The following is a 15981-nucleotide window of genomic DNA, read 5'->3' on the forward strand; positions in this document are numbered from 1 at the left end:
TTCTAACCCAAATTTCACAAGACAAAAATTATGAAAGGGAAAACAGTGTTCTCTTTTTATAAGTATAACTATATTTATATTTAAATATTATTATATTTATAAAATATTGTATTAAATATAATAATAACAATCCCTATGAATAATGCAGTCCCTTACTGGATGATTACTTTTTCCATGAACTGGACTGAGTGTTCGTGGGTTAGGTATTTTATTCCTTACAACAATTCTAGGAAAGAGATGCTCTGATTCCCCAATTTTACAGATGAGCAAGTGAAGAACTGAACTTCAGCAGGGTTAAGTAACTTGAAACAAAATAGTAATAAAATTAATAAAATAAGAGGAGATAAGTAGTGGCACTAGTGTTTGAATCAGGCTTTTTGATGCCAGAACTCATATTCTAAGTAACTTTGGTATACCAATTTCTAAATTTCTTTATTGTAGAAAACTTAGAATAAGGCAAAAAATTCCTCATATCCCATCACCACCCAGAGGTAGCCACTTTTATTTCACGGAATGTCTTTTCTGTGTATTTGATGCTTATGCCTTCTCTGTGCATATATCCAACAGAATTGTGTATCACCACAAAACATGTATAAGTGTGTTTATAGAACCATTATTCATAATCATCTTAAAGTGGAATCAGCCTAAATATCATCAACAGATGAATGGATGAATAAGTCATTGTATATTCATATACTGGAATTCTACACAGTAATGAAGATAAACTACTGCCATACACATCATCATGGTTGATTCTCAAACATAATATTGAGTAGGAAAAGCCAGACACAAAATCAGACATCCTCCATGATTCATTTATTTAAATTTCAGAAATAAGTCAATTTATGGTGTTTGAAGTCAGGTAATAAGGGCATGAACTAAAATGGTGGTGGTGAGAATAAAGATGAGAGATAGTAAAGGTTAAACAAGAACATGAAAATACTTGTTTTGTATGTGGTGATGAAAGAGAAAGAGAAGCAAAGATTGACTGCAATTTTAAGTTGGAGGGAAACAGGAGTAATAAAAGTAGGGAAAACCAGGTGAAAGGCTGCACATAGGGTACGAATGTCATCTTGAGTGATGTGACTCTGGTGACAGTGGAATGTCTAGATGAGAAGCCCCTCTGAACGTTGAAGCCATGGTAATGGATACATCTGCCAAAGAAAAGGCTGTTAAAATAATAAGATGAATCCAAGGTCTTGGACAATTCTTATTTTGGGAGGAATAAAGAGGTACGAAAAGGGGAATAGAAGAGATGTTAGAGAAATGTTAGACATAATAACTGGAAGAAAGGAAAGAAGGAACACAAGGAGGAGTGTTTGACTGAGGAATGGCATTGTGCAAAGTTCATTACAATATTCTCAAGCCGATTCTGTGCCAAGCTTATCTAATCTGCACAAAAATAGTATTTTATGAAATAAATGCCATTATTATTCCCATTTATAGGTGAGAGAATTGAGGTCCAGAGAGATTAAGTAATTTGTTAGTTTTCTCAAGAGCACAGAGTTAGCTAGTGACAAATTCTTGATTTAAATCTAATTTCTCTAGCTCCAGAGCTCAAGTTTTTATTTAGCATTACAATAAAGAAAAAGCAGAAAAATACCGTTGCTTTGGAAGGCAGTAAAGAGAAGAGTTAATAAAAGAAAGTATTTTCAATTATTAAGCAATTTCAAAAACAAGTCACATTAATTGAGACTTTGCAATCTTGTGTTTGATAATCATCAAATTGACCTCAGGCTTCCTCTGCAACAGATGTAAGAAAGAGAACAAGTGAATGATATTGGGAGTATTTTGAAATGGAGAGGAAAGAGTTCATATCAGATATTTTTTCAAGGTTACTGTTCCTCAACACTATCCCCTCTTATCTCCCCTAGAAACTTACACATTAATCATTCTCCCTCCCTGTAGACTCCTTCAGTAAGTGTCTAGCTTTGGCAAAGTCTCTTTTATACTGAAACATTCTTTTGTAATTTTACTACCTGCTTCATGGTCTCACAGACTTGCCTTAATCCCCTTACTCTGGGGAGTAGTATTGAAAACTCAATCATGTGTCAAATCCTTCTCCTAGGAGGGAGGAGGATTTGGAATTGTTGGGGGAGGGAGGTGGGCTCCACTGAAAAAAATGAGTGAATATTGTGAGTAGAAGCCTTGATTTTAGTGAAAAGGTAGAACTTTATATTGAATAGAAAAGTTGAGTTTATTCACTATAGAACAGAGGGTATTTCAAGAAAACGCAGTAAATTTTATGGGGAACGTTGAACTACATACTGGCAACTGCCCTTGAGTAGAAATCAGGGAAAGAAGAGGTAAAGAGGACAGAGTTTGTTCTTAGAGGAAATTATATATTAATTGTGGGACTCATTGTGGGGAAATAGATATGAAGGAAGAGTAAACAGAGATGGCAGTTTAAATACTTACATGTTAGTACCACTTCCTCAAGTTCCCACCAAGCTACCAGATTCTACAGCTCTAAAACAGGGAAAGTGAAGAAACAGACCCATGAACAAAGCCAGGGATGCAGGATACCGGGAATGTACATATTTGAAAAACATTAATTTATACATTATGGATTTTTCTTGTTATATAGAATCATAGTTTTCTTAATAATATTTAAAGGCTCATTTTTCAACCACAAAACTTTCTCCTTCCACCTCTTCCTGCTTCTATTCATTCAGTTTATTTACTTCATTGAATGGTACCAAAGCTCAGTGTTTATTTACGTTTGATGTTCTAAGACTTCTACTTCAGAGAAAGAGACAATAAAATGTCTGGTTTCAGCTGTCCCAGCCCCGAATCAAGGCAATGGCCTGAGCGATGATTGGTCCTTTCTTGGCAGTGGCAATTTTCAGAGAGTAATTTTAATACGTTTTAAAAATATCTGCCTTCTTAGGTGTGTGAACATTCTCCTTAAAATCCTGTTTTCGTTATTCAGTCTTCTCAATATATTTTACTCCTCTAAATAGAGTGCAAAAGTAAATTTTACATTAGCACTCCATATTCCAAACCAAAGTTATCCAAAGAATGCATTTTTAATGTACATGGAAAGAAGAGCAAAATTAGATAGCAAATTTGCTACTTTTTTTAGGACAGGTTAAACATGTAGAAAATATGCAAAGCTGTAGTGTTAGCAATGTGTTAGCAAATTAAGAATTATCTCAAGAAAGAGAAAAGCCAAAGAACAAACATCAATACAATTTCCAAAAGTTACATTAAAAATGATTTCAGTATTGGAAGAAGAAAAAAATTAGATGAAGACAATGATGAAAATACTTAAAAATGCCTTTTGTTTAGCAACTGTCTCCCCAGAGTTACAGGATAAAATTTCAATTTTGCACCAACCATGTTAAAGTATTTCAGAGAGTATGTTAATTTACAGCTTTATTTAGCCTTAGCAAATAATAGTTTAACATTGTATAAACCCAAACTGCAACTTTGCTAAAGCATAGATCCTGAATTTACAATTTTATTAATTGAAACTGAAGCATATTTACCCAGGCTAATGTTATAAAACATGCCCTGGAGCAAGACACTGCCTGTGAAATTTGTTTCAAGTCTTGTCTAAGTAGTTTCTTTAGGATTAAAGGACTTCTAATGATTTTCGTTATTTCTTCTACTGGTGTTAGGTGTACATTGTTGCTTTGCCTGCAGCTTCTCTGATGATTGGTAGCACTCAAGAAATCTGAGAGTCCAACACCTAAATCATTCTTCTTGAAGAAGTCATTGCAATTCCCCATGTTGCTCAGTTATAATTTAGGAAAAAAAATAGGATCAAATAAATTGAATAGAATAATATTAAATCTCAACTACATTGTGAATTTGTTGTATCTCCTTTTCCTGAAATGTGTAGTTCAAGGAAAAACAATATCATAGTGCCATTTTTTTTTCCTACAGAACTAAGCTGTGGGTTTTAGATTTTTGAAAGGAATTGGGAAGATATGAAGGGGAGTGATTGTAAGAAATGCTTGGTACTTGAATGATAAAGAGTTGGTTGAAATTGACAAATCATTAGAGTGCCACTGGGATGTTTTTGTGAATACAGAAATGTAGAGGAAGAAACATAGTTTTATGGACTCTAAACCATAAGGCAGATGAGACAGGAGTCAATTTTGTTCATTAGGATGCCTAACACAGAATGTGGCATTAAGCAGAGACTTGGTAAAGACTCAATTAAATCCTCCTCTCTAGCTAAGCCCTACAGAACTTGACTGTAATCTGTCTTCAATTCTCACTCTTAATGTTGGGGTTCCCTAGGCTCTGGCCTAAGCCTTCTACTCTTTGCTCTGACACACTCTCTAATTTCCATACCTTAGATGCCATCTGTATGATTACCAACGTGCATCTCTAGCCATAACCTCCCCACTGAACTACAGACTTCCACATCCAACTTCCTGCTTGATATTTATACTCACATAACTAAGAAAAACCTCAGCCTACTGTGTCTAAAATAGAAGTATCACAGCTGATACACACATCCCTGAACCTGTATTCTCCACCAGTCTTGCCTTTCTCAATAAATAGCATAAACACTCAGTTACTAAAATCCCAAACCAGCAATCATCCATCATCTCTTTCTTTTACTCACTTTCCAAATCCAATCCATGAGCAAATCTTGTTGACTCTACCTCCAAAATAGATCCCAGATCTATCCAGTTTTCTCCATCCCTGCATATACTTTAGTCTAAATCACCAGAAGCTCTTGACTGGCAAGTTTCAAAACTGATCTCTCAGTTTTTACTTATGCCTCTGCTTTCCATGTCTTCAGAGTAGCCCTAAGCATGTGTAAAACAAAATCAGGTAATGTCACTCTACTTGTTTAAACCCCTCCAGTGACTTCCCATTGCTCTGAAAATATAATCCAAACCTCTTAGCAATGACCTACCACGCAGTCCATGATCTGGCTCCCACCCACATCTCTAATTTTAGCTTTCACCACTTTTTTTTACTCTTGAGACTGCAGTTACATTGACTTTCTTCCTGTTTCTTGAATATAAGTTCACACAAGGCTTATGTGTTCATTATTCCTTTATATAAATAGTGTATCCTCTTATCTGCTGTCTTGCTCTGTGTTAGTCAGACCGGACCATCTAATCTAAAGTGTTTTTCCTCTGGGGCTTCCCGGGTGGTGCAGTGGTTGGGAATCTGGCTGACAATTCAGGGGACACGGGTTCGAGCCCTGGCCTGGGAAGATCCCACATGCCGCGGAGCAACTAAGCCCGTGTGCCACAACTACTGAGTCTGAGCTCTAGAGCCCGAGCACCACAACTACTGAAGCCTGTGTGCCTAGAGCCCGTGCTTCGCAACAAGAAAAGCCGCCGCAATGAGAAGCCCGTGCACTGCAACGAAGAGTAGCCCCCGCTCACCGCAACTAGAGAAAGCCCGCGCGCAGCAAGGAAGAGCCAACAGCCAAAATTTAAATAAATAAATAAAGTATTTCTCCTCTGAACCATATCACTTGTTTTATGTTCTTCATTTGGCTCGTTGTCTTAAATTACTTCACTCTTTTATTTGTCATCCGGCTTCTAGTCTTTCTCCCCCTTGCCTCTCTATGCTGCAAAATGTAAGGAGGGAACATGTCCATGTGGTTACCACCATATCCCTAGTGCCTAGAACAGTGCACAACATACAGTAGATGCTAAAAATATTTTTAATAAGTGTTCAAAATATTTCTTTAGTGAATGAGTAAAGAAAAACTTAACGAATAAATTGTTCCTTACTCATTTGAACCCACTGTTTTGACATTGGCTTGATACTACACAATTGTGGACTTACTGGATTTATCACATGGTTGAAGTATTTTTTATAATGTAAAGTATTTAAATAAGGGAACAGGGAGCCACAGGACAGTCTTTTTTTTTTAATTTTTTTAATTTTTTTAAACACCTTTATTGAAGTATAATTGCCTTACAATGGTGTGTTAGCTTCTGCTTTATAACAAAGTGAATCAGTTATACACATACAATATGTTCCCATATCTCTTCCCTCTTGCATCTCCCTCCCTCCCACCCTCCCCATCCCACCCCTCTAGGTGGTCACAAAGCACCGAGCTGATCTCCCTGTGCTATGCGGCTGCTTCCCACTAGCTATCTATTTTACGTTTGGTAGTGTATATATGTCCATGACATTCTCTTACCCTGTCACATCTCACCCCTCTCCCTCCCCATATCCTCAAGTCCATTCTCTAGTAGGTCTGTGTCTTTATTCCCGTCTTGCCACTAGGTTCTTCATGGCCTTTTTTTTTTTTTTCTTAGATTCCGTATATATGTGTTAGCATACTGTATTTGTTTTTCTCTTTCTGACTTACTTCACTCTGTATGACAGACTCTAACTCCATCCACCTCATTACAAATACCTCCATTTCATTTCTTTTTATGGCTGAGTAATATTCCATTGTATATATGTGCCACATCTTCTTTATCCATTCATCTGTCGATGGACATTTAGGTTGCTTCCATGTCCTGGCTATTGTAAATAGAGCTGCAATGAACATTTTGGTACATGACTCTTTTTGAACTATGGTTTTCTCAGGGTATATGCCCAGTAGTGGGATTGCTGGGTCGTATGGTAGTTCTATTTGTAGTTTTTTAAGGAACCTCCATACTGTTCTCTATAGTGGTTGTATCAGTTTTCATTCCCACCAACAGTGCAAGAGTGTTCCCTTTCCTCCACACCCTCTCCAGCATTTATTGTTTCTAGATTTTTTGATGATGGCCATTCTGATCGGTGTGAGATGATATCTCATTGTAGTTTTGATTTGCATTTCTCTAATGATTAATGATGTTGAGCATTCTTTCATGTGTCTGTTGGCAATCTGTATATCTTCTTTGGAGAAATGTCTATTTAGGTCTTCTGCCCACTTTTGGATTGGGTTGTTCGTTTTTTTGTTATTGAGCTGCATGAGCTGCTTGTAAATCTTGGAGATTAATCCTTTGTCAGTTGCTTCATTTGCAAATATTTTCTCCCATTCTGAGGGTTGTCTTTTGGTCTTGTTTATGGTTTCCTTTGCTGTGCAAAAGCTTTTAAGTTTCATTAGGTCCCATTTGTTTATTTGTGTTCTTATTTCCATTTCTCTGGGAGCTGGGTCAAAAAGAATCTTGCTGTGATGTATGTCATAGAGTGTTCTGCCTATGTTTTCCTCTAAGAGTTTGATAGTGTCTGGCCTTACACTTAGGTCTTTAATCCATTTTGAGTTTATTTTTGTGCATGGTGTCAGGGAGTGTTCTAATTTCATACTTTTACATGTACCTGTCCAATTTTCCCAACACCACTTATTGAAGAGGCTGTCTTTTCTCCACTGTATATGCTTGCCTCCTTTATCAAAGATAAGGTGACCATATGTGTGTGGGTTTATCTCTGGGCTTTCTATCCTGTTCCATTGATCTATATTTCTGTTTTTGTGCCAGTGCCAAACTGTCTTGATTACTGAAGCTTTGTAATATAGTCTGAAGTCAGGGAGCCTGATTCCCCCAGCTCCATTTTTCGTTCTCAAGATTGCTTTGGCTATTCGGGGTCTTTTGTGTTTCCATACAAATTGTGAAATTTTTTGTTCTAGTTCTGTGAAAAATGCCAGTGGTAGTTTGATAGGGATTGCATTGAATCTGTAGATTGCTTTGGGTAGTATAGTCATTTTCACAATATTGATGCTTCCAATCCAAGAACATGGTATATCTCTCCATCTGTTTATGTCATCTTTGTTTCTTTCATCAGTGTTTTAGTTTTCTGAGTACAAGTCTTTTGCCTCCTTAGGCAGGTTTATTCCTAGGTATTTTATTCTTTTTGTTGCTATGGTAAATGGGAGTGTTTCCTTAATTTCTCTTTCTGATTTTTCATTGTTGGTGTATAGGAATGCCAGAGATTTCTGTGCATTAATTTTGTATCCTGAAACCTTACCAAATTCATTGATTAGTTCTAGTAGTTTTCTGGTGGCATCTTTAGGATTCTCTATGTATATTATCATGTCATCTACAAACAGTGACAGTTTTACTTCTTCTTTTCCAATTTGTATTCCTTTTATTTCTTTTTCTTCTCTGATTGCTGTGGCTAGGACTTCCAAAACTATGTTGAATGAGAGTGGCGAGAAGGACGTTTTTTTTATGGAAATGCCTGGAGGTGTGTATAGTGAAAAGGCAGGGGCCTCAAAAGCTGAAAGAAAGGGCAAAAAGAGGGGACAAAAAAGTAAAAATCTATAGTCCTTTATATTCTAAGGACATGACACATACCAGAGGCTAGCTAAAAATCTAGAGAAACCAACAATCCTAGTTTACTGGGACTATTGTAAAGGGTGGATTCCTTGGATCTGGGACTTGGAATTGAGACTTTCAGTTTTAAAATCAGGACAAGTTGGTCACCCTAGATGAAACTAAGAGCTTTTTCCCTTGCTACTTATATTTTTGATAATCGTCCCTTTTCTTTCTTTCCTATCTACTTCTAGAAGTAAAAGCCCTTAAAAATTATAAAATAGCTTTGTTTGTTTGGAAAACATTGGACAGAGGAGAACCTTTGAGACTGATATGTTCTTTGGTAGAACTGGGAGAAGAGTAAGTAGATACTACTGGTGGTGACAAGAGGTGATGAGGAAGGGTAATACAATCCTGGGAAGAAGGAAAGGAGGGTAAGAGAATTTCTGTGTTCAACTAGCATTTAAGTTCATTTGCATTTCAAGGACACAACCTTGAGATAGTACTGTGCTGTTGAGACCCTCTGGACTGTACATGTGACTGAATCCTGGGAAGGCCTCTATATAAACTTAAGATTCTGTAGGGTTGGTGTGGAGATCTACTCATCTTGTGGCCACCCAAGACAAGCCTTGTGTATTAAAACTGCTACCTGCCACTCAGAAGTGGCCTGCCTCTTTCTTGGTCTGTCCATGCCCTCTGTGTATGGGGGCCAATGTCAAATTTCACCTGGGGAACTCCGAAGGTTGTAAACCAACACATTTATTATGGTTACTGATATATTTGTATTTATTTATATCATTTTGTTTTGAGCTTTTAATTTACTCAGTTAATTCTATACATAATATTTCTCTTTTTTGGTAGTTTTTGTTTTTTCTTCTTAATAAATTTGGATCTTATACCTTCTAGCTTTAAGTTCTTTTTTAGCTTTAAGTTTTAGTGCTTGTACCTCATTTAAAGTATAAAGCTAATAAATGTCTTCAACCTTCTCCCCAATAATATAAGAACTTCAGAATACTGTAATTATAAAACCTCCTGCCAGCATTTTGCAAGTTATAGATGTCCAGTACTTCCAGTCATTTTGGTTTAATTTACCCCAAAATTGATTATTAACATTACTATATTATCATATTTTTACCCAGTTATTTTTTTATAGATTTACCTCTATGTATCAGTTTCATTACTCACCATTCTTCCTTACATCTCTCTTTGTTATGAATTCAGTTTACTTCTTCCTTTATTATATCCCTTGGATTACCCTCAGTAAAAGTACATGGTAGAAGCTAATGGCTTTTTGTCTGAAAATATCTCCCTTAACTTTAATAAATTAGCATATATATATATATATAAAGGCATCTGTAATAAGTTTCTTTCTTTTAGTACTTTCGAGGTGCAAACTTCTACTACTCCTGTTGAAAAATGTGGTGTAAACCAAATTTGCCCTTGTTTAATACCTATTTTATCTTCTTGCTGTTTTTAAGTTTGCATTTATATGTTTGCTCCTGAGGTAGATTTCATTGGATTTATCTTTTTTTAAGTATTTTTTAAAATTTTACTGAAGTATAGTTTATTTACAATGTGTTAATTTCTGCTGTACAGCAAAGTGATTCAGTTATACATAGATATATTCTTTTTCATATTCGTTTCCATTATGGTTTATCAAAGGATGCTGAATATAGTTCCCAGATTTATCTTGTTTGGCATTTATTTAACTTCCTGAAGAGAGGGAGAGAGGGAGGAGAGATTTGCAACATACATATATATATTTATTATATATATATATATATGATATCACAATTCTTGAACATTTTTCATATATTACTGCTTTAAGATTACTTCTCCCCATTATTTTTCTGGTTCCTATTAGACAAATGTTGGACCATTTCAGCCAGTTTTTTATATCTCATGTGCTCTTTCTTGTGACCTTTTTCTTCTTTGGTTTTCTGGCAATATTATGGATAATTTCTTTAGTTCTATTATCTGATTGATTCTTTAGCTGTGTTTAATATATGTTTATGTACTTAGTTTCAATAATTATGTTTTATTTCCAAATCTATAATTGGTACTCATTGAAAACTGTCTTTTTAAACAACGTCTTGTTTCTTTCATATATTTTCTCTCCCATCTTTCATTTTTAATAATTTTAAACAATTATTTCAGAATCAGTGTTTAGTTATTCTATCATATGAATAATTTTGGTGTTTCTAATCTTGCTCTTTATTTCTTTTACTTACTCTCACTCAAGATTTGCTCATGTGTTTTATAATTATAGATTTGAGCTCTTGCTTAGCAGAGCTTTATATTTGTAATTCCTAACTGCTTTTTGTTGAGGCTTTGCCCTTCCAGAGAAATTTGGAAATTGACTGCATAAGGTACAAGCCTGGGAATAGTTTTTTGTTAAATTCTATTTGTGGAATTTCTCTGTCCTTGTCAATAGTACCATTTCAAACCCCACACCTGTGTGAGAAATTTTCATGAGAGACATTTTAATATCATGTCCTTGAAATCCCAAGGCTCTTGGCTAAGACTGGTAAATGTCCCAGAGAGCCAAAAGATCAGTGACTCCATACCAGTCATTTCTACTTCTTTCTTTAATTTTGGCCACTGAAGATCTCCTTAATATATTTTGCTCAGTTATATGATTCAAAGAATATTTGTTATATTTTATCCAGTTTTCTAAAGTTTTTTGTAGTGAGATTGTTGTTGGTTTACAATATCTGATGCATCTTTTTGACCAAAATGGAGCTACTTTAATTTGTATTTTTACCTAGCTCTGTAAGTAAAGATAAAGAATTCACAATTAATTTTAACCAAAATAAGAGTAATTTGTACTTCAGGAGAAAAAAGTAAAACCTAATGTTTAGACTTTTTTTTTTTTTTTTAGTAAAGAAGTCTATTCTGGGCTTTGGCTCAGGGGCTGTTTATGGAATATATGTAGTGAGGCTTAGTCATACCAATTCCCTTTCACTCTTGGTTCCTTTCCCTGTTACCATCATCTTCTGTCACTTCCGCTCAAGTCCTGCACTTGCTCATGAATGATATGAAAAATGAGGACTGGAGTTTTGGTATGAAGAAAAGGAAATGCTAAGAGAAAATCTAATGAAATTAGAAAGGAGAATTCCTCTGGCCACCTACGTATATATCTGTATCTATGTATGTATATGTGTGTGTGTATATGTATGTCAGAGATAGATAGAGATACATATGATATGTACGTATTATATATGCAGGCATGTGTTTCAGTGATGTTATTGGGACTCAGGAATTTCATTGCTAAAATAATTTTCTATGCCCGGAGTCAGTACCTATTTGCATTTGTTTTCATAATTATTTCTATAATTGGTTCTACAAGTAAATACAGAAATAGCTGGCTTATTCCTACCACCTGCTTATAGAGATATACAGAGAAGGCAGTAATACATATTTAATTTATTCTTCACTTCGTTTTCTAACAAATAATATGATCACAATACTGGAATTATATCCAATTTAGTATTCTGTTCCTGCATTCAAACACTGGGATTCTTTTATAGAAAATAGATGCCCTTTATGAGAATTAAATTGTCAGATATGGAGAGGTGGATGGTAATTGTAAATGCTATTTGAATAAATTTGCATATGAAAAGTCTTCAGAAAACTTCTTTTAAGAAAAAAATATATATAGGTGCATGTACTACCCATAAACCATTTTATTTGGGATGACTCCATTCTCACACTTGTGCCAGCAACTCCAGAGTCAAAACAAAAGTTCTAAAGTTTTTGATAGAATCTTCTTTCTTCTCCATCAATTGGTTATACACTTAGTAAGTTATCTGTTTTATGTGGAAGGATTTCCATATTTTATGGATGCCATTCTCAGGACCTGATCAAAACGCAGAAGAAAAAAAGGGAATGGAAAATATATTTGACAAAAAGGAAGGGAGGGAGGAAAGAAAGATAGAAAATATGGATAAACAAAGGTAGTGAATTAGTCAGATGAAAATATTAGAAATTACAGATAATTGAAAATATTTCTGGTACTATTCAATAGAATTAGAGATTTTGATTGGTCCTGTTCTTTGGCAATTCCACTCATGTGAAAGAAAATCTTTTTGACATATCCCTGGAACAGATATCAATGAGAATATTCCCTGCTAAACATTTCCTTCTAATGGGATTTTCTTTGTTAAATTTTGGTTGTCTTTTGAATGAAACAGGAGACTACCATCAGATCATTATTCTCAGGAAGCCATCCATCCCTGAAGTTCCTGGCCCAGCTATATTTGCATTACGTCTGGCACAGAAGAACAAGGCAACAATAAATTCCAGGGTGCTTACCACTGAAATTTTTTGTTTCCTTATCTACAAGTGCCAGCCCCAATCAACTAGTGTGTAAAGTCCACACTCTATTTTTTAAGGAAATCAAAGTCATATAGGTTGCCAGATATTAATAATTATATCTAAACGCAATTGAATAAAAATTCATTTTTATTAGTATTTCTGAAGGTACTTCCATAATGATATCTTATTTACTCATGCTAAAACACTTTGGTAACTTTGACACTTGTAGGGGAAAGTGTCCACTAATGACCTGGTTGTAGACTCAGACTATCAACACATGTTCAATTACTGAGTATTATTTTCCTTTAGGAGCTTCCCTGAATCACAATTTTAAAATATATATATATATTTTTCTTAATTATGTGTTATACCATTGTTCTTCCTATGAAAAGAACTGTAGAGGGTTGGAATAAAGAACACATAATTCTGAAGATGAAATATCACATTCTAGGTTTAGGTACAAAGAATCTAATAAAGTTCTGCCTCTCACCAAATGAAGAAACATTGCTCTTATTTTAAATATCCACATTAAAATGTTTACATCTGTAATTTAAAATTTAATTATTCAACTCAATGGTACTTTTTCTGGATATTTAATATGTTGTATGAAAACAATAAGAAAGTCTTTAATAAAATAGATGGATAGCCAAGTTATAATCATCTAGGGAAAAGAGAAAAGAAACCCTGATATGAGCAATTGCACAGAACTGTTTTCCAACATTTTGAAGCCCAAAGTGATTGTGGGCCCAGAAGGAGAATGAAGGATGAGATATTGTGAATGTGTAATACACCTGCATGCTTCATATAGGCAGTCTGATCTGACATAATTAACTTGGCCAGAAGTAAAAAAATTACCAACAAGGCAATGTTATCATTTCATTCTGCATAAAGAGATTTTTTTTTTCCTAAGATTATGCTACTAATGTCAGTCTTGCTGCTGGGGTGACCATGTTCATGGTTGAAGGCAAATGTGTCACTGTTCTTCAAAACACTAATTTCAAACATATGCAGTGCTAATAGAGGTCTAGTAAGTATTATCACCTTTCCATACAAAATTCAAGCCAGCAAAAAGAAATGCTTTTTTTAAAAATTACAAAAAAAGAGAAAATGTATTCCCATATGGTATAAAAAGTATTAAAGAACTTGCCTAAAAAGTCATTTATCAAGAGAGGAAATTTTCTTCAATTCCTTAATTTGTTTTTTCATGAAACTAAAGTGTTTCATTCATAATAGATATTAATAGTCCTTTAAAATTAAAGCTTTATTAGCAGAAACAGGTACAATGCAACTATTCTTTTAAATGACAGAAGATGGAAAAGAAGACTCATTCCTTCTTTGGGCATCAAGACAAGCTTCACTGAAGAGACGTTATTTGAGGTGGACCTTAAAGAATGGGTAGAAAGAATATTGAGGCAGAAGAAAAGGCGTATTAAAATATTGTTAAAGAAAAGAAAGTACATGTTTAATATAGGGTGTGAGGACACAGCTCAAGGGAAAATAGTGGGAGATCAACTTGAAAAGTAGAAGGAGGATGTATTGGAGAATTTGGGGAGAGAATCTTAGGGAGAATAGGAGAAGCTGACTAAAGCTGCTGAGCACTGTGGTAAATACTTTAGCTTTTTTCTGTATAGACAATAGAGATAATTTTTGAGCTCAGTGAACTAATTTATATGGCATTATCAGAGCTGTGTATTTGGATAAGTGTGTCATGATTGCATTCATGTCAGAACCAAGATTGTATTATACAGGAGACTCTATTTCTGCCTACCTTTTAAACTTGAACACCAGAAGAAAATGTGAAATATACATATGCCAGTGTGTGTATACAAAAGATTTTGAAAAACAACCAGGTATCTAATTTGGACCTAACATAGTGGGGATGAAACACTTTCATCTGAAAAAAACTAAATGATTTAGATCAGACAAGGTATTTTCATTGCTTATTTAATTTTGCTTCTGTATATAAATTCACAGTATGTGTTTTAAGACAATTTGAAAAGTTTGGTAGTTTTTATGATTGTCATATCCAAATATGTTTTTGTTGTTTCAGATGATGGTGCCTGTCAACTAACTGAACTACTGTGGTAAGTTGTTTTTCTCTTCTCAAATCTGCATTGAATGTTTTTCATTCTAAGATTCAAAGGGATTTATGTCACCTTTAAAACCCATAAAAATGTGAGCACTTAAATGGATTGAAAGTCAGGCGTGCCCTAGAGTAGACTGAGCTTTTTTTCAAGGATGTAACCCTTACCTTTTTTCTTCTGATCTGAGCCAAAATTGGAAATCAGAGAGCCTCCTGTACACATATACCAGGAGCCTAGGAATGGCTACTGTTTTCCAAATGTTTTCCATTTCTCTTGTACCATCTGCTTGCCCAGGGATGACCCTGAGAAAACATACAAATGTTCATGCTATCAGAGGCAGTAGAATGTCTTTTAAAGAAATAATTTTTGAGTAGTTTTAACTTATCGGGAAGTTTGGTATGAAGAAGCAGATGTTTCTCTTTTCTCCCCTCATTTCATGGAGGTACTAATGATCATGGCCATGATGGACAAGCTGATTCTCATTTTTCTGGTTTCATACCTGATTAAATCATATTGGAAAGCAGAGTTGAAAGACAGTTGTCTTGGTTATGAATGTACTGTGGCTCCTTTTGGGGATTTCTATTGGGTAATATTACATGTGGGAGAATGAAACATGGTACTAAATGTTGTGAAAAATAATAATGATAATAAAATACAGGCTGCAATGGTGTGCCCTCAAGAAAGGAAATTTGAAAGAGTTTTTCTCTGGCAATACATTAGATTTTTAAAGATGTTTTGTTTCTTCTCTTTTTTTTCAATTAAAACAAAGAATTTAGTTTTCAACCACATTATGTCAATGGAGATGTTTGTTTTCACAGATGCTTCACTTATTCACACTCTCAATCAAAATCTCTCAATCAATTATAAAAATAGTATCTTGTTGTTAGTTACTGTTTAAGTATTTAGAAGGAATTTTTTATAGTGTTTATATCGATAGTGAAACACCCAACACTTACTGGCACAGATAATTATTTTTGTTTTTTGCTACTATTCTTAAAAGAAGTGAAAGTAGAAAAAGAATTTGTATCTTAACTTACATAATTGCCTTGGATTATCATGATTGGTCATTGAAAACTAAGATGAGTGGGTGTGGTTTGTATCAATCTAATTTATCTCTGAAGAAGTTGGTACCCTTTTATCTCTATCTTGGAGGAACAAACTGAACATATTTGTATATTCTTACAATACTGGGAAACTGGTATTTTCATGGGCTCTCTGCATTTTCAGACTTAGAAGGAGAAGACTTTGCATCAGGACATTACCCATTTTACTTCTTTGAGAGTTTATTGGTTTATAGTAGACGGAGAAAAAGTTTCACTATTTCTTCTCTTATTCAACTGCAATGAAGAAGAAAATTAATGAAAGTGTGCCTTTGTATATCATCCTGCCTCTGCCCATAGAGTAGA

General features: G+C 34.6%; 1 protein-coding gene across 1 annotated transcript in view; it reads left to right on the top strand.

Moving 5' to 3' along the window:
* The window catches only part of PTPRD (protein tyrosine phosphatase receptor type D), a 2142992-nt gene that overhangs the window by 1122614 nt on the left and 1004397 nt on the right, over positions 1-15981 (top strand). The window contains exon 8 of the mRNA XM_082404325.1: positions 14542-14575. The gene's annotated coding sequence lies outside the window, so the exon portion shown is untranslated. The remainder of the gene's footprint in view (positions 1-14541; positions 14576-15981) is intronic.

Source organism: Balaenoptera borealis, assembly GCF_965194805.1.
Source record: "Balaenoptera borealis genome assembly, chromosome: 8".
Classification (NCBI taxonomy): domain Eukaryota; kingdom Metazoa; phylum Chordata; class Mammalia; order Artiodactyla; family Balaenopteridae; genus Balaenoptera; species Balaenoptera borealis.